Here is an 11,954-nt window from a genome sequence, read left to right as displayed (position 1 = left end):
AGCAGAGCTCACAGACAGACAAACAGGAATTCATCCAATCCAGGACTCTCTCCCTCCAGAATTGCACCAACCCTACAATGACCGATACAAACCTCTCTCCCGCAGTATACAGGAGGGTCGTGCCGGTGCAAGGGCTGCCAGCTGCCAGGAAGGGTGCCAAGACCTCCTCTGAGCCCACTCGGTCCCTAGTCTGGTGGGTGCTCCCTACCAGGAGAAGCGAGAGCAGCCATTTTGCTGTGTTTGGCGAGGCCTTGGAAAGTCAACAATATTAACAATATTAACTACTGCTTCAAATGTCACCACTGGCGAGGCAGGGCCCAAGGGCAAGAGCTTGGCTTCCTATCTAAATGCCAGACAAACACAAATGCCACCTGGTACCAGGGGAGATTAGCAGCCTGAGCAGACACCCCAGGCCCGACCTTCAAAAGGGCTGCCCTGGAGCCCGCCTCGGAGGGCCCGAGCCGCCCAGAATCGCTCCGTAGACATGCGTCCTAGCTCTGGCGGTTATAGCAGAACACCGCCAACTGGGTGGCTTCAACAGCAGGCAGTCATCTCTCACGTGCAGGAGGCTGGAGGTCAAAATGACAGTGTCAGCCTCGGGGCCACTTCCTGGCTTGCTGGTGACCACCTGCTCACTGTACTGCATCTGTAACCACGCGAGAACTGGCCTCCAAGATGGCAGCGTGCATTGTGGCAATTGCTAAGGAGAATTACCCTCCATACACCCTCAGAACCCCCACAGACTATGAGGTGAAGTTCCGCTACATGGCATACCCGTTCCATGAAGATCTCCACGTGAGGGAGGCCCTGTTGGACCAGAGGGCTCTTCCTGGGCCTGCTCCACCCCATGGAGGGACTATAAGGTGTACAGCCCCATGACCAGCTCCAAGATGACATTTGTCATGGTGGTCAACTCTTCCAACACAGCCCTTTAAGACGAGATTCTCAGGGCAGGGTCAGAGGGAAAAGAGTGGGTTTTGGGCAAATTCCTGGAAAATGCCACCCCTCCAGGGAAAAACAAAATGCAAGAAAACACAATTTAGAATAGACCACAGGGAGGAAGAGGGGTGATACGGCGCCCAAGACAGAGGTGTGGGAAATATTAACCAACTACCAACCTTTCTCACATATGGACAGAGGCAATTACCCACCCCCTCCTCACGCTCATGAACAGAGGTGGCAGATTCAATAACTGACCCCTGGGCTCATGGACGGACGTGAAAGGGCCAATCCAAATACAACCCCTGTTATGTGCACCAATGAGGGGCTGGTACATCAGGGATAAAGGAGGAGGGAGAAAAGAAACAGCATGAAAGAGACCAGCCCCATGGCTTCTGAGGCTTACTGCAAATAAACTTGGCGTTTGCTCTTGCACTGTCTCTGGGACTTTTCTCCTTACATCTGTACTGAGCAACAAATCAGCAGACCAGGAGAAGTAGCTCCACAGCCAATACGTGACAGCAACATGTTCCAAAAGGTTCAAGACTCTACACAGAGGGGAAGCCCAGGGTCAGTATCCAGTCTAGGGCCTTCGATAACAAGGGGACTCTGTGATGGTGCAAGTCTGCTGGGCCAGGCAGCCAGGCCAGCGTTCAGCAAGAGGAACATCTGTGTGGGCTGTGCTCCCTCTCCCTGGGTGTAACATCCGGGCCACCCAGGGCAGGCCTTGGGTGTGAGCTCAACTAAAGGTCTTGGGAGACAAAAAAAAAAAAAGGAAGAAAAATATGTCTACAGCTGAGAGTTCATGAGGCAGAATCAGGCTGGGAAAAGCCAAGTTAGAAAGAAACAGCAGGTGCAGGGTGGGGGAGGGCTGCAGAACAGGTGAGTGGAGATTTTGCTGTGAGGCAGGAGAAAGGTACCACTGAGGCAGGCTGCGTGCGCTCTGCTCCAGGATCTCCAGCCCTGCAGCTGCTGAGGCTCCCACACCTCCCAAGGTCAGGCGTCTCCTCTACTTTAGGCCCCTGGAGGGCTGGCATTAGTAGGCTCCAGGCCCAGGATGTCGGTGAAGGACTTATTTTCAGGGCGTATTCCGACTAGAATCTTCCCCTTCCCGGAGTTCAGCTGAGTCAAGTCCGAGCAGAACGTCTCCAGAGCTGTCCCAGAGTGAATAAGCTGAGACCAGGACCCTGTGCAAAGGGTTGAATGGGACCTTCGTGGGAAATATGGTCTTTGCAGATTCTATTAGTCAGCTATGAAACACAGGAGGCAACTGACTAAAAAGAGCAAGGGTGCATTTACTTCACCGTTGTGGTATGTTCGTGACCTGATGGCCCACCGGTGTGGCCTCTGATGAGGGCAGTGGATGACAATGGGGACATATATGCGAGGAAGGGTCACGTGGCAAGCCAGGAAGCAGAAAATCAGTAGGACCCCCCCACACACACACACACTCAGACTTTGGTAACCACTCTCTCACAAGGACTCACAGAGTCAAAAGGCAGCTACCTTCCTAGGAGCCGCCTCCAATCTCCCAAGGTTCCACCACCTGCCGATAGCAAAGCCCTGGGGCCCGGGCCTTGAAGGAGCACTCCAACTAAAGTCCAAACCACAGTACACGTGCAAAGGAGAGAGAAGTTCAAAAGAAGTCACGCTGGGGTAGGGTGGGCCCTTCATCCAATGGGACTGGGATCCTTATAAGAGGAGGACAAGAGACGCAGGGAAGCCATCACAAGAAGACGAAGGCAGAGGGCATAGTGGGATGCCGCTGCAACCCAAGGAACAGCAAGGCTTGTTGGGAAACACCAAAGCACAGAGAAAGCCATGGAAGTGACTCTCCCAGAGCCTTCAGAGAGAGAGCACGCACGGCCCCGCTGGTGGCTTGGTTTCAGACTTCTGGCCTGAAAGAATCAGTATCTTAAGCCAGCCAGTTTTGGGTAAATTTCTACAATAGTCCTAAGAACCGAGCACAGGGACGTAGGTGTTCATAGAGAGGGAGTTCAGGGGAGTCCCTGAGCCCTGGGTTTTGCACCCCAAAAAGCAGGTGGACGCAGAATTCGCCCAGTTGACTGACCTGTGTGCAGTTTCCGTAGCTGGGGATTTTGCATGCAGAAATGTTGTAAAGATGCGCTTTGCCGGCCTGGGTGAGGGAGGCAAAGGAAAGAGGGAAGTGGAGGCTTCAGAGCAAGAGCTGCATCTGATGAGCCTCCCCTGAACTTCCAGAATGTTCCATGAGTGAATACCGGAGGCAAAGGAGAAAGTGGGAAGAAGAGAAGAGGGAGGATGGCGAGGCGGAGAATTCTTTGCTCCAAATGTGTAGAGAGACTGCTCGCAGTTCAGTTGAATGCCTACTGTGTGCCGTGTCTTACCCAGCACAGAGAATCCAAGGTAGACAAGATGCCATCCCTCCCGTGAAGCGGATTACCATCTGAGTAAGGAACCAGTCGAGTCAATCTAACAGACGTAGCATCACAGGGCAAATGGGGGTTCAGTCCTTGCAGCTGGAAGGGGCTCGCACGCCAACCTTTGGCTGCTGGAGTTTGCAGGGCAGATTCTACGGAATGGAAGAGGTAAACTGAGTCCTGAGGAAGCCGTGGAGATTGGCCAGGAAAGAGATTGCCAGTGGGAGGTGAGGGGCTTGGACCCACACCAGGGAAGGGGAAACAGCAGAGCTGGCAGCCAGTGCAACAGCCTGGAACTGGCGCACATGACGTCATCTCAGAGTCTCCCTCCGAGCGTCCACAAAGCTCCCACCTTGCTGGAAGAAACTGACAGCTGTGCCCTTTGAGTCCTTGACACCTCTGCAAAGGCCGTCCACCTGAAGTCACCAATCCGCGATCTGTTTTATACAATGTTCCTGCTTTCTTACTCGGTGCAAAGCAATTCCACTTCCTATGCTCCCACTGGGCCCTCACGTAGTATCAGCCTAGCAGACTTCTACCTGTTTGCAATTTCTTCCTTGCACGCCAAATGGAGATTCTGACAGCGCCTTCAAATGGTTTTGATAAATGTTCCCATACACGAATTTTCACGCATGACAAGGCTTCAGAACGGCTCTAAAATAATATTACCTCAGAAGCAAGTTCTGCCTTCTGGGTTTCTGTAGGTCAAGTTTGAGATTTTTCTCAGCTTTAGAAGTGCTTTCTCTAGGGTTTAGACGGCAAATCTGGGCCACCCCGTCCCTCTGAATCTCCATCTGTCACCCAGGCCAGAGACTTCCCCTGCAGTGTCTCCAGGGAAGGTTTAAGGGCGGCCCCTGCTCTTACTAGCTGCATTCCTGGATCTGACATTGGGTGCTGTACTTCCATCCAGTTAGATATGCCTATGAAGACCATGCCTAAGCTGAACTAAGCAAGCCCGCTCAGGACAGACGAGCAGCTTGGACAGATGGACGACAATGAATAATGCAAAGTCAAGTCCATTCCAAAGGGACAGAAGAGCTGTTCCTTCTTCCTGTTGTTCCGGCTCCTCTTCGGCTCAAAACCAAACACCCACACCAACAAGGGCAAATGTGAGATATTTGTGGGAGCATTTTAACTGAATAAGATTGGGTTAATTTTTTTCTTTGCTTTCTTTTTTTTTTTTTTTAGTAGTTGACCATTGAAATGAAATATGTTCATGTTGGATAGAATATTAAGAAAGTTGCGAGAATTTTCTGCTTAGCAAACAGGGTATAGGGGCCTGTATTCATTTTCTACCAGTTGCTATACTAACTCAGTGGCTTCAAAGCATGCAAATGTGTTCTCTTACAGAAAGCCCAGCACCAGGGTGTGAGTAGCCTGCATTCCTTGCATGAGGTCTAGAGGAAAATCTGTTTCCCTTCTTCTCCTGCCTTTAGACGCTGCCACCGTTCCCTGGCCTTGGGTTTTGCCTCTGTCTTCAGAGGCATCGGTGTAGTTCCTTCCACTCTTCCTCTGGGACTGTGACCCCTACTCCTATTGTTACATCTCCTTCTGTGACTCTCCTAGGGATCCTTGTGACTGCACTGGGCCCAGACGGATAACCCAGGCCCTGCTTCCCCCAAGTCCTTAATCTAATCACATCTGCAAGGTTTCTTTTCTGAAGTGTGGCATATTCACATGTGCCTGCAATTCAAATTTGGGTATCTTTGGAGCCATTATATTCAGTCTACCACATGGGTATGTAAATGTGCATTTCCTTACTACTATGCAAGAAAATATGGAAAGTCCTCAAAAAGTTCATGGGCAATCCTTATGTAGGAAAAAAAATGCATGGATTTCAAAAATGTTTTTTTGCACCGACATAAACCTATCTTTTAAGTTCCATTTCCCATACATTTCTTGAAGTTCCCTCATAGAAGTGCCTTTGAATTAGAAAGATCATAACATGAAACCTGCTTTGCAAACTTACTCTGCACATTTTCCCTCCTTCAATCGCCTGTCTAGTGCCCTGGAAGGAGAACTAATAACTGACAACCTCAGTGATTAAACAACCGCAATCACTCACTTTAGTAGATGTTTACCGAGCCGGTCCCGTGGCTTTGCAAGTTTGCTTTGCTCCATTTCCCACACCGGAGCCCGCAGAACTCTGCACTCAGTGCTACAGTCAGCAGTGCCTTAAACTGGCAGCTTGTGCCGCTGTGCTGGGTCACAAAACAAAGGGTCAATTCAGAGCAGAAAAAAAGCAGCCCAACTGCTTGCTTGACTTTCACGTCGGCAAAACAACCATTGGGCTCACGGGCTCTTTCATTTTTCATGCATTAATTTTAGCACCTTATAACTACAAGCTAAGTGCACCATTTATATAAATGTACAGTAGTCTATTTACAGGGTTATCAAATGTTTTAATTCATCTGTGAAATCAACATGAACCACTCCCAACACTCATATTTACCCAGGGCCTGCCCAGCCCTTGCTACTCCCCACCCCCTCTCCCACCTCCTGGTTTGTTTGGTTTTTTTTTTTTTCCTTTTTGCCCCAGGCAGAATTCTCCATCCAACTGGGTCATTTTATTATTATTTTTTTTAAGTTAACAAATATTCCCTGAATGCCTGTTATAAGCCAGGCACTGAGCTGAGTCTAAAAAAAAAAAAAAAAAAAAAAGTATCAGAGAACAGGGTACACAGTGAAGCTGCCCTGACAGTTTTTAGCAAGAGAGTCGAGGGTGACCGACCAGGGCAGGTGAGAGATTGCACAAGCTTTCCGGAGAGAGGGGACATCATTTAAATGGCCTGCTCTTTACGGACCCTGGTTAGGCCAATGTAAGGCATGAGGCTTCAAGAACAGGAGGAGAGCAGTGCCAGATCTCACTGGGGTGCACGTCTGCCTCACAGGGAGACAAACAGGCAAGTCTGCACAAGTGTCCCTGGTTCCTTTTCCTTTTTAGAAAATCTATTTTATTGGGAGTTACCAAAAAGGTAGGACAGGAGCCCCAGGGGACCCTTACCACAAAGGAGTGGAGAGTCTGGACTGATGGGCCAGGTTCAAATTCAGTGCCAAATCAGTGGGGGACAGGAGGTAGAGGGGCAGGGGGAGGTCTTGGCACAGTGTATGGTGCAGCGCTTCTTGCGTAGGGAGTATGGTCTGCGATCACCTGATTGTGCATGTGAACATGAGCAAACCAACCAAAATCGCTGGGGGGCCGGCGTTGTGGTGCAGTGGGTTAAGCTGCCACTTGCAACACCAGCATTCCATTTTGGAGCTCCAGTTCACTCCCAGCTGCTCTGCTTCCAATCCAGCTCCCTGCTAAGGTGCCTGGGAAGGAGACAGAAGGTGGTCCAAGTGCTTAGGCCCCTGCCACTCATGTGGGAGACTGGATGGAGTTCCAAGCTCCTGGCTTTGGCCTGGCCTGGCACTGCCTGTTGAAGCCATTTGGGGAGTGAACCAGTGGATGGAGGAGCTCTTTCTGTCTGTCTCCCTCTCTGTCTGTCACTCTGCCTTTCAAATAAATAAATAAATCCGTAAGACAAAAAATAAGAAGTCCATGCCAGTGGTGCCATCAGTCAAGGCCTGGCAGGTTAAGATGAGGAAGAGCATCCATAAAGCACTGGATGAAGACACCTTGGCCCACGAGGGACCATTTTCAGCAGAGATGCCGTGGTAAGGCCAGGAATGAACAAGGGCCACCGGCAGTCTATCACACTTCTGAGTCCTGCACCCGCTGGCCTTTGGGGTGAAGACGGACCCTTCGTACTGAAAAAGGCTCCAGGGTGCTTAATCATGGGAGTGGGGATGGGGAGAACTATGAACCTCCCACTAAGGGAGGGAAATGGGGGCAGTAGCATGTACCTGGAGAAATGGGGGGAAAGGCATGGGGCCCTCTCTGTACCCCAAGAGCATGGCATGGCAAGTCTCAGCTGGTTGTCGACATCCGAAGCTGGAGGACGCACCCCAACAGGGACCCAGCAGTCTGTTGATGGGAGGAGGAAAGAGAGTGCTGTGTGGCAGGAAAGGAAGTGAGAGAGGGGAGGAGAGGCTGGCCAGGGAGGCAGAAGGAGACACAGGTGTGGTGTGCAGGGCAGAGCAGGGAGACCGTCTCCATCCTAGGATCGCCGGTCCAGCTTCTTTGCCACCAGGAGGGCCTGAAAGTGCTGTTATAAAGAGTGTGCATCCGTGCAGTGATCTCTGGTGGTAACACATTTCTGTAGGATCCAGAAAGATAGTTATGTCAAAGCCTCTGTACAAGTCACCCAAGGGTGTTTCCTTTCAGTCTGCCATTTACTAAAGGACTGTAACAGCAAGTTCCTTTTGTAATTGGCTATGGTAATAAGAGTGGTTATTGATCAGCCCAGGTTTAATAATTTATTAATTATATATTATATGACTATTAATAATTACTTGTTTTGACAGGCAGAGTGGACAGTGAGAGAGAGAGACAGAGAGAAAGGTCTTCCTTTGCCGTTGGTTCACCCTCCAATGGCCGCCGCGGCCGGCGCACCGCGCTGATCTGATGGCAGGAGCCAGGTGCTTCTCCTGGTCTCCCATGGGGTGCAGGGCCCAAGCACCTGGGCCATCCTCCACTGCACTCCCTGGCCACAGCAGAGAGCTGGCCTGGAAGAGGGGCAACCAGGACAGAATCCGGCGCCCCGACTGGGACTAGAACCCAGTGTGCCCGCGCCGCAAGGTGGAGGATTAGCCTAGTGAGCTGCGGTGCCGGCCTATAATTATTTATTATTATATTCTTGAAAATTGCTTTGAGAGCAGAGTTTAAGTAGTCTCACAACCAAAAAAAGGTAAATATGGAACAATGCACTTCACAATGTGTACAAATGTATGAAAACATCGTGTTGTACCTCATAAATATACAAAATTTTACTTGTCAATTGGAAAAAATCAATGTCAAATACAATAAATCCTCTTAAAATGGAGACCAAATCTGATACAAAATCTAAAAACATCTGATAGGAACTTTATCTTAAATATTAAAATTATAATTTATAAAAGATAAGTTTATATTTAGTAAACTAGACTAAATTGCAATTGTCCCTTAACTTTCAAAAAGACAAATTGTACAAGAGGGTTTTTTTGGGGGGGATTATTATTTTTTTAAAAAACTGCCTGATAGCCCAATGAAAAATAGGTCATTTAACACCTATATTTGGCTTTTGCAGAATGGTCATGAAGAAAATAATTGGGGAAAAAAATTTCAGGACTTCATTGATTTTCCCAGTGCTTCCCTTAATCCTTTGATAGTCCAAGCATTTCCTGTCTAGGACCAGGTCCTGGATTTTCCTTTACTAAACTCTATGCCTCAGCTGTCTCTCGGGTTAACTTTGCCAGACTCTCATTTGCCAAAACGTTGAGTATGATTCCAATGATACTTTCATCAATTTTATGAATTCCTAACTCTTTTGTATTTGTGGTTTGTCGTTGAATTTTAACAACATCTGACCGTCAGCAAGAGACCGGCCCCAAAAGGCCTGGACGTTAGGAGCTGAGAAATATTGCAGTGTTGAGCTGGGAGGGTTGTGCGTCTCAGTGCGCAGGTCATTAGTGAATATTTCCAGGCCTTCATGATTTTGTTTGTCTCAGACTTTTGGCTTCCCTGTGCATTGTGAAACCTTATAGCTGTAGGGACTCCTCTAATGAATTTGCGGATAACAAGGACCCCCTAGAATTTGAAATTCCTATTGTCTCAGAAATTCAGTTTCTCATCCAGCCCAAAAGCCAGCCTAATACATCCAGGAAGCAGCTGTACTGCATTCTCGTCTGTGCTTCACCCACATGACTTTGTTGAAAACCGCATCCTGGGTTGTGAGTGTACCAGGAATGTCCCTTGCCTGGTAGCCAGAAAGCCACAGCTGCGTCTGCTACCTCCCAGGCACCAGCTACCTCCTAGGAACTGAAAATGTATATTCTACAACATATCAATGAATGCAGGCACTGTTGATAAACTCCCCCTACCCTAAAGGTTCTTGGCCCGGTGACTTACCTATACCACAAAAGGCACTTCTCTAAGGATCATTCCAGGTGACTGAAAGTGGGGCCAGCATTGTGGTGCAGTGGGTAAAGCTACCATCTGTGTGGCACCAGCATCCCATATAGGCGCCGGTTCAAGACCCAGCTCCTCTACTTCCCATCCAGCTCCCTGATAATGCACCTAGGAAAGCAATGGAAGACACTCAAGTGCTTGGGCCCCTGTACCCACAGGAGCGACCCGGAAGAAGCTCCAGGCTCCAGGCTTTGGATCCTCCCAGCTCTGGCCATTGCAGCCATTTGGGGAGTGAACCAACGAACGGAAGATCTGTGTGTGGGTGGGTGGGTGTCTTCCTCTCTCTGTGTAACTCCAACTTTCAAATAAATAAATAAATCCTTTTAAAAAAAGAAGAAGAAGAAAGGGGCAGCCATGTGCATTGCTAGGAAACCTGACAGAGCCCCTTCCTGCCCAGAGGTGCCAGGAACCCAGCGCTGCCTGGATGTCTGTCCTGACGTAGACTCGCTGCCTGATTTCTTTTTAGACACCGAGTGTATATTACACACAGCTGGGACATACTTTGCCTTGAGCCTTTGCTGGAGACTGCTCACGTGTGCCAGTCAGTAAAGCAAGCAAACCAGGTCTACCAAGGCACAAAGACAGGAAGAACAGAAACAGCAGCTTCCTTAATCAGATTCTAATACGTGCATAGTTCGATTTCTAATTATGACTAAAACCTGCCCCATGGTCTGTTCTGTAAGCTTTGGATTTACTGTTATAAACAAAATGTCTTTTTCACAATAATGCTGAAATTACTGCTATTCCTATCAAGGTGCAGAATGTATTATAAGCATACTGTTAACCACTGAATTAAAACCTAACTGGCTGTATGTTTTAAACTGAAAAAAGCCAATGACCTTTAGGCTGGTGTTACAACACAATGGGTTTAGCCGCTACTTGCCAACCAGCATCCCAAATTGGAGTGCTAGCTCAAGTCCCAGCTGCTCTGTTTCTGATCCAGCTGCCTGCTAGTGTGCCTGGGAAGGCAGTGGAAGATGGTCCAAGTACTCAGGCCCCTACCACCCAGGTGCAAGACCTTGATGGCTTCTAGCTTCAGCCTGGCCCAGACCTGGCTATTGTGGCCATTTAGGAAATAAACCAGTGGATGGAAGATCTCTCTTCTCTCTGTCTCTCCTTCTTTCTGTGTTGCTCTGCCTTGCAAATAAATAAATACATATTTTTCAAAAGCTAATGATCTTAAGTGCAATTGTGACTATCATAATTGACATCAAATTCATAGCATAATAAAAGAAAGTTGATCACACAAAATGAATTTAAAATCCTACCAATGCTTACTTTATATACACTTTTTTTTATTTGACAGATAGAGTTAGACAATGAGAGACAGAGACAGAGAGAAAGGTCTTCCTTCCGTTGGTTCATTCTCCAAATGGCCGCTACGGCTGGCACGCTGTGCCAATCCGAAGCCAGGAGCCAGGTGCTTCCTCCTGGTCTCCCATGAGGGTGCAGAGGCCTAACACTTGGGCCATCCTCCATTGCCTTCCCGGGCCACAGCAGAGAGCTGGACTGGAAGAGGAGCAACCAGGACTAGAACACGGCGCCCATATGGGATGCTGGTACCGCAAGCGGAGGATTAACCAAGTGAGCCACGGCACCAGCCCCTACTTTATATACACTTTTAAAAGTATAATATTGGGAGGATCCAATACTACCACCCAGTCATAACCAATTAGAAAACTGGACAAAATGTGGGAAACAACTATTTCCAGACATTGTAAGGCAAGCAGTGAAAGGCTGTTCTTCCTGATAAAAGGAAGCCCAGTGACCTGAGCCCTATGGTGGGCAAGGCTCTCTGTCCAGAGGAACTTTCCAGACTTCAGTGCAAGATGGTGGGATGCAGAGAGAGGGGATCCCAAGGCAACACTGTGGGGCAGTAGCAGAAGGGAGGGAGCCAGCAAAGTCAAAACTCGGGAGAGCTGCGTAGGGTTCTCTGGAGCTTTTAACAGAATAGCAGCATGTGTGAGGTGAGAACCACAAGGCAAGGGAAAAGAGTTTCCAAGGAAAAGCAATCATCAGGAACTATACCCAGACAATTCCCAGGGTCCACACAGGGTTGGTAAGAGTTTAGGTTCTCATGAGACACAGTAGAGACCTCACTAGTACACAGGCACTTAGTAAACACTCATTCAAAATAGGACCAACTCAGTGTAAAGGCTAATTTAGCCTGTGCCAAAAGGGATTAGACCAAACTGCAAGGAACTTAGCTGCCCGCCATAGAGAGCGCAACACTGTTTAAAGGAATATGATGAAGCCAAACCTTAACAATGTGAAATTCATAAGGCATATTCTTAGTCCAAAATTACCAGGCATGCAGAAAAGGAGGCAAATATAGCTCGTAACTAAGGAAAACAGCAAACCTGTAGAAAGTAACCGAGAAAAGACAGAAATGGGATTAGCAGTGGAGGATTTTAAAACTACGAATACAAATAGTATAATTGTGGCCACGATGTAAGGAAAACATAACATGATGAAGTGATAAATAGAGGTTATGAAAATTCCAGCAATATGAAATTTCAAGTGAAAAAATATACCAGGTGGAAATTTAGTAAACTTGGATATAGCAG

Source organism: Oryctolagus cuniculus, chromosome 5 (assembly GCF_964237555.1).
Source record: "Oryctolagus cuniculus chromosome 5, mOryCun1.1, whole genome shotgun sequence".
NCBI lineage: Eukaryota > Metazoa > Chordata > Mammalia > Lagomorpha > Leporidae > Oryctolagus > Oryctolagus cuniculus.
This window is presented reverse-complemented; position numbering follows the sequence as displayed.